This window comes from Leuciscus leuciscus, assembly GCF_965113295.1.
Source record: "Leuciscus leuciscus genome assembly, chromosome: 22".
NCBI lineage: Eukaryota > Metazoa > Chordata > Actinopteri > Cypriniformes > Leuciscidae > Leuciscus > Leuciscus leuciscus.
This window is the reverse complement of record NC_138746.1, coordinates 23295452-23309533: the sequence shown is the minus strand read 5'-3', so window position 1 is coordinate 23309533 and position 14082 is coordinate 23295452. Positions and strand designations below refer to the sequence as shown.

Below are 14082 nucleotides of genomic sequence, written 5' to 3'. Positions count from 1 at the left end.
TCTCCTGTCACTCTATTGGGAGACACGCCCACTTCCTGGAACTTTCTTCACCTGAGGATAATTACCAATCAGCCTCACTAATGTGTCTCTCTTTGTGCTGACTGTTTGCTCCTCTGCTTGCTGTGTCTATGCTTTGTAAGTTTATTTAAACCTTTTGTATTGATATTAATTTGATAACTAATTTGGTTAAAGATTTTCTTTATGGTTATGTGAATGTATAATTATTCTTATAATGATTTGTATCAGTAAAGTTAATTTTGTTTGATTGTAGACATCAGCAATATGCAGCAATTGTAAAGCCACATTAAGGAAATGGGACAATGAAGAAAGAAAGCAAATGGCAATACATTTTTAATTCAATTCAATTCAAATTTATTTGTACAGCGCTTTTCACAATACATATTGTTTCAAAGCAGCTTTACAGAAAGTGCATTTCAGAAATGTACATAGAAAAATACAGTTAGTTAATCATGTATTAATTTAGGGCATAAAATATCGCCGTCGTCGAGTCGTCTCTTCACGGGCGTCGAGTCATCTCTTCACGGGTGTTGGGGCATCTGAAGTTTCCATGAGAGGCTGGATACAAACTGGAGCTGACGAACTCTATTTACCTCGGGACTAGCGTCCCGAGATAACGACAGAAAAGCAGATGGGAAATAATTAGCATAGCTGCTGTTCATAATATTAATGCATTCAATCTTACTCAACTGTAGTATAAAAGGTAAGTATTATGTGAATGCTTGGCTAAAGAGATGCGTCTTTAATCTAGTTTTAAACTGGGACAGCGAGTCTGAGCCTCGAACAATATCAGGAAGGCCATTCCAGAGTTTAGGAGCTAAATGTGAAAACGCCCTCCCTCCTTTAGTGGACTTAGATATCCTAGGAATGACCAGAAGCCTCGAATTTAGTGATCTTAAAGAGTGTGATGGATTGTAGTAGGGCGATAGAAGTTCCGTTAAATACCCAGGAGCTAAACCATTTAGGGCTTTATAGGTCAGTAGTAATACTTTGTAATTGATACGGAACTTAATAGGTAACCAGTGTAGAGATGATAGAATTGGTGTTATATGATCATATTTTCTTGACCTAGTAAGAACTCTAGCAGCTGCATTTTGGACTAACGCTTTTGTACATTCTTGTTTATTGAGGATGCAGGACAACCAGCTAATTAAGCATTACAGTAATCTAGTCTCGAGGTCATGAATGCATGAACTAACTTTTCTGCATCAGAAACAGAGAGCATGTTACGTAGCTTAGCAATGTTTCTAAGGTGGAAAAACGCTGTTCTTGTAACATATGAAATATGATTTTCGAAAGACAAGTTGCGATCTAGTATAACTCCCAGGTCTTTTACTGTAGTGGATAAAGTAACAGGACATCCTTCTAAATTAAATGAATCATGATAAATGAATCATGAATAATAAATGAATAAATCAATTGAGAAGTAACTTCTGGACTCATTCCTGTATTCTAATCGACACACCATTCTGGTAGCACTCATCCTTAACCAGCCAAACACCAAATATTGTACATATTACTAAAATAGTTAATTTTAGACATGCAATACCCATTTCAGCCAGTAGGAGTGAAAGGAAAAGTTGTGAAAGTTGTCCCCTCTCCTCCTCTACTGAATCACAGTGGTTTGATGTCTATGTCTCCCTGATGGACAAAGCTATAACTAAAATAAAGTTAATATTAGACATGCAATACCCATTTCAGCCAGTAGGGGTGAAAGAAGAGGTTGTTAAAGTTGTCCCCTGTCCTCCTCTACTGAATTACACTGGTTTGATGTCTCTGTCTCCCTGTTGGACAAAGATATTACTAAAATAAAGTTAATTTTAGACATGCAATACCCATTTCAGCCAGTAGGGGAAAAAGGAGAGGTTGTGAAAGTTGTCCCCTTTCCTCCTCTACTGAATGACAGTGGTTTGATGTCTATGTCTCCCTGATGGACAAAGCTATTACTAAAATTAAGTAAATTTTATACATGCAATACCCATTTCAGCCAGTAGGGGTTAAAGAAGAGGTTGTGAAAGTTGTCCCCTGTCCTCCTCTACTGAATGACAGTGGTTTGATGTCTCTGTCTCCCTGTTGGACAAAGCTATTACTAAAATAAAGTTAATTTTAGACATGCAATACCCATTTCAGCCAGTAGGGGTGAAAGGAGAGGTTGTGAAAGTTGTCACCTGTCCTCCGCTACTGAATGACAGTGGTTTGATGTCTCTGTCTCCCTGATGGACAAAGTTGTTACTAAAAGAATGTTAATTTTAGCATGCAATATCTATTTCAGCCAGTAGGGGTAAAAAGAGAGGTTGTGAAAGTTGTCTCCTTTCCTCCTCTACTGAATGACAGTGGTTTGATGTCTCTGTCTCCCTGATGGACAAAGCTATTACTAATGGCGCTTTTCCACTGCATGGTACGGTACGGCTCGGTTCGGTACGGCACGCTTTGGCGCTTTTCCACTGCATGGTACGGTACGGTACGGCTCGGTTCGGTACGGCTCACTTATGGCGCATTTCCACTGCATGGTACGGTACGGTACGGCTCGCTTCGGCTCGCTTTAAATGGTACCACCTCTGTTGAGGTTCCAAGCGTACCGTACCGATACTAAAATGTGACGTGAAAACACTGCAGATCACTGATTGGTCAGACAGAATCATCACTACCAGCGTCATTGTATTTACGACACGAGACACTAAACCCGCTAGATTTAAATAGCCAGTAGACAACAGCCAACGCTGTAGCGCCTGTTTTAAAAGTATTTGCTTAAAAAAAAAAAAAAAGAGTATAAACTTCAAAAAAGAAATGGCTGAATCGTGGTCAGTGGACGAGGTGCAGACGTTCCTCTCGTTGGTTGCAGAGGAGCGGATGGGGAAACACGGAATGAAAAATTCGCATTTAATATGATGATGTCATGGCAGTAGAGACGGCAACTATAACGATCAGTCCCACCCACTTTGAAGCGGTACTAACTGCAGTGGAAAAGCAACCGAGCTAAAGCGAACCGAACCGTGCCGTACCGAGCCGAGTCGTACCACGCAGTGGAAAAGCGAAGCGAGCCGAACTGTTCCGCGCCGAGTCGAACCGTACCGTGCCGAACCGTACCATGCAGTGGAAAAGCGCCATAAAATAAAGTTAATTTTAGACATGCAATACCCATTTCAGCCAGTAGAGGTAAAGGGGGAAGTTGTGAAAGTTGTCCCCTTTCCCCCTTTACTGAATGACACTGGTTTGATGTCTCTGTCTCCCTGATGGACAAAGCTATTACAAAATGAATGTTAATTTCTGACGTGCTATACCCCTTTTCCCTTTACCCTTTTAGAGGTTATAAACTTCTTGTTGGTTAATGAAAACCAACAAGCTGAAAACATTCAGTGATATGTGTAAGAAGAGAGAAGTGAAATCAAGTGGGAGGGCAGTCATCTTGAAAGCAGACAGGTCTCTGTTTGGACGCATCATAGTGATGGCAACGGTACGTAGTCTTAACATGGAGGAAATCCTTTCTCATCCTCTTGGTCCATTGCCCTGGGCACTCTCCACACCGGATGGATTGCTGAGAAAAACAAAACAAAGCTACTATGGCCACAGCCTTGCAGAAAAATTTAGCACTACAGGAAAAACACCCAGAAAACTCTGCCACAGTGGTTGATGGGATGAACTTAGTCCAACGAGTGAAAGGTGATGAAGTTACTTTCAGAGATAATGCCACAAAAATCCTGGGTATGGCTCTGAGGGAAGGCAGTCAGAGTAGAAGAATAGATGTTGTGTTCGACACATACAAGCAGAACTCAATCAAAAATAGTGAAAGATCTCTACGGGGTGAAGAGACTGGTCATGAGTTGCAGGATATCATAAGCACACAGATGGTGAGGCAGTGGAGGAACTTCCAGACCAAAGTCAATAACAAAACTAGTCTCATTAGCTTCATAGTGAATGAATGGAGGAAGCCAGAATACAGAGAAAAGCTACAGGAGAAGATTCTATATGCAACTGTGATTGACAAATGTTACAGAATCACATATCAAGACAGTGAGGAGGTGTCAACTCTTCAATGTCAACAAGAAGAAGCAAATGGACGACTACTTCTCCATGCCGCAAGAGAGGGATACCAATCTATAGTTATCTGTTCAGAAGACACAGATGTCTTTATCATGTCTTTAGCATTCTGTGACAAGATTGAGGCCCCATTGTTCCTGAAGTGTGGCACAAGAACCCGTACAAGGCTGGTAGCTATCAGGAAGGTTGCAGCCACTGTTGGCATGGACACTTGTCGGGCTCTCATTGGGTTGCACGCCTACACAGGATGTGACACTGTAAGCGCTTTTGCAGGCAAAGGGAAGACAAGGGCTCTTACACTCCTGATGAACAACAAAGAAACACAAGACACATTCTTGAAGTTGGGCCAGGAATGGGACCTCTCACCAGAACTGAGCAACAAACTGGAGGCATTTCCATGTGTCCTCTATGCCCAAAAAGCATCAACCACCATGATCAACAAGCTCAGGTACCACCTTTTCTGTGCAAAGAAAGGTGAAATCAAGAGTCATCGATTCCCCCCGTGCAAGGATAGCTTGAGGCAACACACACTGCGAGCTAACTATCAGGCTGGTATTTGGAAAAGATATTTAGAAAAGGACCCACAAGTGCCAAGCCCTGTTGGCAGAGGATGGAAGATGGAGACAGAGGAGGAAGGTGAACAGTTGGTGCTGCACTGGATGGAAGGCCAGCCAGCACCTGAAGCTGTCCTGGATCTACTCGCCTGCAACTGCACAAAACATTTTTCACTCCCACGATGTATGTGTCTTGCAAATGGCCTCAGGTGTACAGACATGTGTAAACTGACAGAGTGTGAAAACCAGGTGACCTGTGTAGAAAGTTCAGATGAAGACGAGGACGACATGGAAAATGATGATGATTAGATAATAAAATAATGGACATCAACATACAAACCAGTCTTTGATTAAATATATTCACTTTACAACCTGTTTCTTTATTGACTTTTACAACTAATAGGTCTCCATCCTATTTGTCCATTCTATTCACTCTATTCTATTTTGAAGACTTGTGCTGGCTGCACAAGTCTAATTTAAAGCAGGGCTCAGTAGTTTCGGGATTTCTTCGCTGTTTTCTCGCTTTTTACTCGCAGGTTTCTCTCTAGAGCTCCCCCCCCACAGCTTCGGAATAGATATTTGACAACACTGTTGTAAAAACTCGTTAGCGATTCTTAGACACCAGAGGCTAGTAGATCAACGACATCAAAGCAGATGGGACATTCTTTAAAACGTCTTCTTCATTCGGGTTCAAACAGCGTGAGGGAGCGCAATAATGAAATGCATTTTAGCAGATTTCTTTTGGCCGTAAAGCAATTGTTTACATCGCGAGACCTGATATCACGCGATACTTCCTGACGCGGCGGCCGGCAACCCGCCGGCCCGCCGGCTCAAAGTTGCAAGTGCGTATTTTCCGCTCACGGGCACCAGGGGGGTGCGAAACGACCACCATTCAGCCCGAAATAAGTAATATAACCATTCCAATGACTCCGAAGCTGTTCAGTTAAGGTAAAAAAGTTACTTAGATCACCTTTAAGGCTCTCACAAATACATAGTATGGGTATATTAAACATTTTACATTAGACCAATTTTGGGGCCCTCGCTCATGGATTATTATGCCAACATCATTTTCGAGTCTATTTACATATAAATCATACATTTGTAGTCTATATAAAGCGGAACTGCAATGCTTGGGTCTGAATTCCTCATTATTATAGCTCCACAGGCCCCTTTTCTACCCCTTTTCTGATGTGCGTCTGAGAGCAACTCGTTTTGGTGCGGTCTCTTTAAATACAATTGAGACACTTCATACCCCGCCCCCTCTCCAGGTTGCAGAGGCGACACTCGGTTCAACTCCACCCCGTTCAGCCATTTTTGTAGTTTGATAGCAGATATACGATTATCTAGCGGCACAGAAACGTTTTATTCACACGTTATTAACAAAATGTCAACAACGGAAGACTTGTCCAGCCAGCTTTACATGTTCGAGCCAGAGTCGGAGCCGGAGCGAGATGAAAATGAAGACGACGAACCTGCAGAACAACGTCTTCATATGGATGTATGTATCGCAATGGTGTGTTACTGTATTTACACATGAAACTTTGGTCTTCCGACCTTTTACCACCGTGTTGATTTATTTTGATTAATATGTGCGAGGGAGAGAGAGCAAGACAGCGCCTAGTTTGGAGACGGTGAAGTCTTGTTTACACTTTCGCCTGGCTCCGAAGAGAGAGAGTGCCGTGTCTCTCTCTCTGCTCGTTCTTTCACTTAAACATGCGCCCTGTCACAAGCGCGCTGTTCATCTACATTAGACGGTGTAATGAAGCGTGCGGGTTACTATATCCAACAACCGAACATTTTAACTTACCCTCTCGTAACTTCTGCATCCTTTAGCTTGGACTACAAAATTGCAGCGAGAAATAAAAATGGCGGATTGCTCGAAGTGGTGGGCCGGAAGTCAATATCCTTATTTGGCAGTGACATAATAGTTAAAAAAACGTCATAGAGAACAGAAAAATCGGAACAGGTTGAAAAATATGACCAAAACAGAATATAAAGATATCAACGAAGCACCTGAAGAGAATAATTTCAACTTTTCTGTACTTCTAAACACTCCAAATATACAACAAAATGCATTTAAGGGCTAAAAAAGTGGATTTAGCATGATATGTCCCCTTTAAAAGAATGTTGTGGTCAATAGTATCAAATGCAGCACTAAGATCGAGTAACACTAATAGAGAGATACAACCACGATCGGATGATAAGAGCAAATCATTTGTAACTCTAATGAGAGCAGTCTCAGTACTATGGTACGGTCTAAATCCTGACTGAAAATCCTCACAGATATCATTTCTTTCTAAAAAGGAACATAGTTGTGAGGATACCGCCTTTTCTAGTATCTTTGAGAGAAAAGGTAGATTCGAGATCGGCCTGTAATTGACTAATTCTGTACGATCAAGTTGTGTTTTTTTCTCTTCTATAGCAATGAATGAATAAAATGTTTCCTTAGGGACACTACAATGCACTGCCTGATGCGATACTGTAGTAGACGGTTGCATAGTTATAATTTTCTCCCTGATATTATCAATCTTGTAAGTGAAGAAGTTCCTAAAGTCATTACTGCTGTGCTGCTTGGAAACTTCTGGGCTTGAAGCTTTATTTTTTGTTAGTTTAGCCACTGTTTCAAATAAATACCTAGGGTTTTGCTTATTTTCTTCTAATAGGGTTGAAAAATAAGCAGATCTAGCAGCTTTTAAGGCCTCTCTGTATGCAATCAAGCTCTTTTTCCAGGAAATGCGAAATACCTCTAATTTAGTTTTCCTCCAGTTGCACTCCATTTTTCTGGCTGCTCTCTTAAGGGCCCGAGTCAAGTCAAGTCAAGTCAAGTCAAGTATATTTGTATAGCGCTTTTCACAATACAGATTGTATCAAAGCAGCTTCACAGTATTAAATTAAAATAATACAACAAAGTTAGTTTCAAGAGGAATTTATTGATTGATAAAATTAAAATTAAATTAAATATCCCCAAAATATCCCCAACTGAGCAAGCCAAAGGCAACAGTGGCAAGGAACCGAAAAACTCCATCAAGTGACCTAATGGTGTCCTAAAACTCCATCAGGTGACATAATGGAGAAAAAAAAAAATACCTTGGGAGAACCCAGGCTCAGTCGGGGGCCAGTTCTCCTCTGGGATTTATGAGCTAGAGGCCGGATTGTAGTTTGAACTGTAAGATTATATGAATGCCTGGCTGAAGAGATGCGACTTTAATCTAGTTTTAAACTGGGAGAGCGAGTCTGAGCAACGAACAGTATCAGGAAGACTATTCCAGAGTTTTGGAGCCAAATGTGAAAATGCTCTCCCTCCTTTGGTGGTTCTGGATATCCTAGGTATGACCAAAAGCCTTGAATTTAGTGATCTTAAAGAGCGCGATGGATTATAGGGCGATAGAAGATCCGTTAAATAGACTGGAGCTAAGCCGTTTAGGGCTTTATAAGTCAGTAGCAATACCTTGTAATTAATACGGAACTTTATAGGTAACCAATGCAGTGATGATAAAATCGGTGTTATATGATCATATTTTCTTGATCTCTTAAGAACTCTAGCGGCTGCATTTTGGACTAACTGTAGCTTGTTTATTGAGGATGCAGGACAACCAGCTAATAAAGCATTACAGTAATCTAGTCTCGAGGTCATGAATGCATGAACTAACTTTTCTGCATCAGAGACTGACAGCATATTACGTAGCTTAGCAATGTTTCTAAGGTGGAAAAAGGCTGTTTTTGTAACATATGAAATATGATTTTCAAAAGACAGGTTGCAATCGAGCAAGCCAAAGGCAACAGTGGCAAGGAACCGAAAAACTCCATCAAGTGACCTAATGGTGTCCTAAAACTCCATCAGGTGACCTAATGGAGAAAAAAACCTTGGGAGAACCCAGGCTCAGTCGGGGGCCAGTTCTCCTCTGGCATTTATGAGCTGGATTTGTAGTTTGAACTGTGGGATTATATGAATGCCTGGCTGAAGAGATGCGACTTTAATCTAGTTTTAAACTGGGAGAGCGAGTTAGTGATCCAACTCCGGATACTCTTATAGGTTACTCCAGTGGATCACGGCTGAACGCGTCTTCTCCACACTCACTTACAAACAAACATTTATTTAATTTTTTTCGCCTATCGTGCGTCTACTCTACACCCCTACCACTAAAAAATAAATAAAAATTAAATAAATAAAATAAATAAAAATAAAATAATAATAATAAAAATTTGTTACATTTATATAGCGCTTTTTCTGAGACCTCAAAGCGCTTTACATAGAAGTGGGGAATCTCCTCAATATTCCTCAAAATAAACGGATTATATCCAAGACTTCAGTCATAAATTAGTATTAATATTGATAGCATCACTGGTAGCTTCGTTGCTAACTCACTGTCCATCTGTTAAAATGGCGAATATATCAGATGTAAGTAGTCTACCTTTTGGTGCAGGTGAGGACACATTTGAGCTGCATGCACTGCAGTCTGAGCTGGAAGCTGTTGAGAAACAGATCCACGACCTTTTATTGAGACAAGCCGAGCTGAGAGACCGGTGTTTGGCTCTTGAAACATCACGTGCCAATGCACACAAATCAGTGTTTAACGTTACTAACCCGCTGACTCCGACCGCGTCTACTCCGTGCGTTCCTCAGCATCGGTCGCAATCAGCCATGGTCTCGTTCACTCCGGCTCCAACACGCCACCACGAAGCCTGGGTGGTTCCGCAGCGGAAGACGCGAGTCAGGTTTAGACCAAGACTTTCTCCGACCCTCCCGGTTTTTGAGTTATCCACACAAAACCGCTTCTCCCCTCTACGCGAAACAGAACGCGATGCTGTGATCATCGGCGATTCCATCGTTCGGCACGTACACGCTACGTTAGGTAAAAGTAAGGTGCACAGTCACTGCTTTCCTGGTGCTCGTGTTTCTGAAATCGCTGCTCGTGTTCCCGAGATCCTGAACGGTGACGAGCGCGTCGGAACTGTGGTCCTGCACGCGGGAGTGAACGACATCAGGCTGCGCCGGACGGAGATCCTGAAGAAAGACTTCAGGAATCTAATCGATACGGTACGCAGCACATCGCCTGAAACAACGATCATTGTTTCAGGACCGCTTCCCACGTACCGATTAGGGCATGAAAAGTTCAGCAGATTATTTGCGCTAAATAAATGGTTAATGTCATGGTGCAATGAGCAGAAACTGCTCTTTGTAAATAATTGGAATCTGTTTTGGGAGCGTCCTAGGCTTTTCCGTGCTGATGGCTTACACCCAAGCAGATTCGGAGCGGATCTTCTGTCAGATAACATCTCCAAAATGTTAAATACCCTTTGACTAGTAACCAAAAGTCCAAATCATAGTCTCTGCTGCACCAATTTAACTGATATAAATACTAGTGTAGAACATTGCATAGAAACCGTGTCTATTCCTCGTTTAGTGAGATCAAATAATAAATCTACTGCAGGATCTAGGAAAAATCTAATTGTTATTAAAACAGAAAATGTTGCTATTAGTAAACAAAAACTATTTCTAAAGCTAGGTCTTCTAAACATTAGATCACTCACACCTAAGGCAGTTATTGTAAATGAAATAGTCACAGATAATAGCTTCGATGTACTTTGCCTTACTGAAACCTGGCTTAAACCAAATGATTATTTCGGTATTAATGAGTCTACTCCTCCTGGATACTGTTATAAGCATGAGCCCCGTCTGATTGGTCGTGGCGGAGGTGTTGCAACCATTTATAGAGATATTCTAAATGTTACTCAGAAAACGGGTTATACATTTATTTCATTTGAAGTACTTGTACTAAATGTTACGCTCTTAGATGTTAGAAAAACATCCCTATTATCTCTAGCCTTGGCTACCGTATATAGACCGCCAGGGCCTTATGCTGATTTCCTAAAAGAGTTTGCAGATTTTCTCTCAGACCTATTAGTCAATGTCGATAAAGCATTAATTGTTGGAGATTTTAACATACACGTAGATAATCCAAATGATGCGTTAGGGGCTGCGTTTACAGATTTATTAAATTCATTTGGGGTCAAGCAAAACATCACCGGACCGACACATCGTCTTAATCATACACTCGATTTAATTATATCACATGGAACCGATCCAACCGATATAGATATCATTCCACAAAGTGATGAAGTCACTGATCTCTACATGGTAACTTGCATATTACGTACTGCTGTAATATGTCATGCGGCGTCGCGTTATCAACCAGGCAGAACAATCCTCCCATCCACCATAGATAATTTCTCAAATTGCTTATCTAATCTGTCTCAGCTGCTGCCTGAACCCAAACAAACAGATGAACTAGAAGAACTAACTAGCACTATGAGCACCATTCTCTCTAGAACATTGGATGTGGTTGCACCTATTAAATTAAAAAAGGTCAGAGAGAAAAATAAAGCACCATGGTATAACAATACTACGCATGTTTTAAAGAGAGAAACCCGTATTTTAGAGCGTAAATGGAAACAAACTAATTTAGAGGTCTTTAGAATCGCGTGGAAAGACAGTATGTCACTTTATAAAAAAGGCCCTAAAACCGGCCAGGGCTGAGCACCTCCGCAAACTAATAGAAAACAACCAAAACAATCCAAGGTTTTTATTTAACACCGTGGCTAGACTAACAAATAAACAGACGTCACCCGAACAAAATATCCCGTTACAGTTCAGTAGTAATGATTTCATGAACTTCTTCACTGAGAAAATAGAAAGCATCAGAACCACAATTGTAAACGTTCAATCTTCAATCGCGCCTTATAATTCAGCTTCAATTATCACCCCGCAAGAACAATTACAGTGCTTTACAACTATAGAACAAAAAGAGTTCAATAAACTTATCACTTCATCTAAAACAACAGCATGTTTATTAGATCCTATACCAACTAAACTACTGAAAGAAGTGTTACCTGTAGTGGAAGAGCCTCTCCTCAATATTATTAACTCGTCTTTATCTTTAGGTCATGTTCCAAGAACATTTAAACTGGCAGTTATAAAACCTCTCATTAAGAAACCACAATTAGATCATAATAATCTAGCAAATTATAGACCCATTTCAAATCTTCCATTTATGTCTAAAATATTAGAAAAAGTGGTGTCCGCTCAACTGGGCTCTTTCTTGCAACAAAATGATATCTATGAAAAGTTTCAGTCTGGATTCAGACCGCATCATAGCACTGAAACTGCGCTCGTTAAAATAACAAATGATTTACTTTTAGCTTCTGACCAAGGCTGTATCTCAATACTAGTTTTACTTGATCTTAATGCTGCGTTCGATACTATAGATCACACATTACTCTTAGATCGACTACAAAATTATACTGGTGTTCAAGGACAAGCACTAAGCTGGTTCAAATCATACCTATCTGACCGCTACCATTTTGTCTATTTAAATGGAGAAAAATCGATCATAACTCCAGTAAACTATGGAGTGCCGCAGGGATCTGTATTAGGCCCTCTGTTATTTTCCATATATATGATGCCACTTGGAAATATAAGGAAACATGGAATTAGTTTCCATTGTTATGCTGATGACACTCAAATATATGTTTCATCACGGCCGGATGAAAACGCTAAATTTTCCAAATTGACAGAGTGTGTTAAAGATATAAAAGATTGGATGACGCGTAATTTTCTTTTATTAAATCCAGACAAGACAGAGGTAATACTTATCGGTTCAAAAAACCGCCCACAAAACCTCGCACAATACAACTTTAATTTTTCCTCTACAGTAAAAGACCTGGGTGTTATACTCGATTGCAACCTGTCTTTTGAAAATCATATTTCATATGTTACAAAAACAGCCTTTTTCCACCTTAGAAACATTGCTAAGCTACGTAATATGCTATCAGTTTCTGATGCAGAAAAGTTAGTTCATGCATTCATGACCTCGAGACTGGATTACTGTAATGCTTTATTAGCTGGTTGTCCTGCATCCTCAATAAACAAGCTACAGTTAGTCCAAAATGCCGCCGCTAGAGTTCTTACGAGATCAAGAAAATATGATCATATAACACCGATTTTATCATCACTGCATTGGTTACCTATAAAGCTCCGTATTAATTATAAGATATTGCTACTGACTTATAAAGCCCTAAACGGCTTAGCTCCAGTCTATTTAACGGATCTTCTATCACCCTATAATCCATCGCGCTCTTTAAGATCACTAAATTCAAGGCTTTTGGTCATACCTAGGATATCCAGAACCACCAAAGGAGGGAGAGCATTTTCACATTTGGCTCCAAAACTCTGGAATAGTCTTCCTGATACTGTTCGTTGCTCAGACTCGCTCTCCCAGTTTAAAACTAGATTAAAGTCGCATCTCTTCAACCAGGCATTCATATAATCCTACAGTTCAAACTACAATCCGGCCTCTAGCTAATAAATGCCAGAGGAGAACTGGCCCCCGACTGAGCCTGGGTTCTCCCAAGGTTTTTTTTTCTCCATTAGGTCACCTGATGGAGTTTTAGGACACCATTAGGTCACTTGATGGAGTTTTTTCGGTTCCTTGCCGATCAATAAATTCCTCTTGAAACAAACTTTGTTGTATTATTTTAATTTAATACTGTGAAGCTGCTTTGATACAATCTGTATTGTGAAAAGCGCTATACAAATAAACTTCAAGTCAAGTTTATTTGTATAGCGCTTTTCACAATACAGATTGTATCAAAGCAGCTTCACAGTATTAAATTAAAATAATACAACAAAGTTTGTTTCAAGAGGAATTTATTGATTGATAAAATTTAATTAAATATCCCCAAAATATCCCCAACTGAGCAAGCCAAAGGCAACAGTGGCAAGGAACCGAAAAACTCCATCAGGTGACCTAATGGTGTCATAAAACTCCATCAGGTGACCTAATGGAGAAAAAAAAACCTTGGGAGAACCCAGGCTCAGTCGGGGGCCAGTTCTCCTCTGGCATTTATGAGCTAGAGGCCGGATTGTAGTTTGAATAAAACGTAAGAACGTAAGAACTCTAGCGGCTGCATTTTGGACTAACTGTAGCTTGTTTATTGAGGATGCAGGACAACCAGCTAATAAAGCATTACAGTAATCTAGTCTCGAGGTCATGAATGCATGAACTAACTTTTCTGCATCAGAGACTGACAGCATATTACGTAGCTTAGCAATGTTTCTAAGGTGGAAAAAGGCTGTTTTTGTAACATATGAAATATGATTTTCAAAAGACAGGTTGCAATCGAGTATAACACCCAGGTCTTTTACTGTAGAGGATAAAGTAACAGGACATCCTATGATGTTAAAGTTGTATTGTGCGAGGTTTTGTGGGCGTTTTTTTTTAACCGATAAGTATTACCTCTGTCTTGTCTGGATTTAATAAAAGAAAATTACGCGTCATCCAATCTTTTATATCTTTAACACACTCTGTCAATTTGGAAAATTTAGCGTTTTCATCCGGCCGTGATGAAATATATATTTGAGTGTCATCAGCATAACAATGGAAACTAATTCCATGTTTCCTTATATTTCCAA

At 40.3% G+C, this 14082-nt stretch overlaps 1 long non-coding RNA gene across 1 annotated transcript; it reads right to left on the bottom strand.

The window, feature by feature from the left end:
- Window positions 1-737: 737 nt before the first annotated feature.
- LOC309487059 lies at window positions 738-13547 on the bottom strand. The gene is made up of 3 exons (XR_014201745.1): window positions 13449-13547; window positions 13203-13417; window positions 738-912 (listed from the first exon to the last, which is right to left on the bottom strand). It is a non-coding gene; the product is annotated as an uncharacterized lncRNA (long non-coding RNA).
- Window positions 13548-14082: the final 535 nt, after the last annotated feature.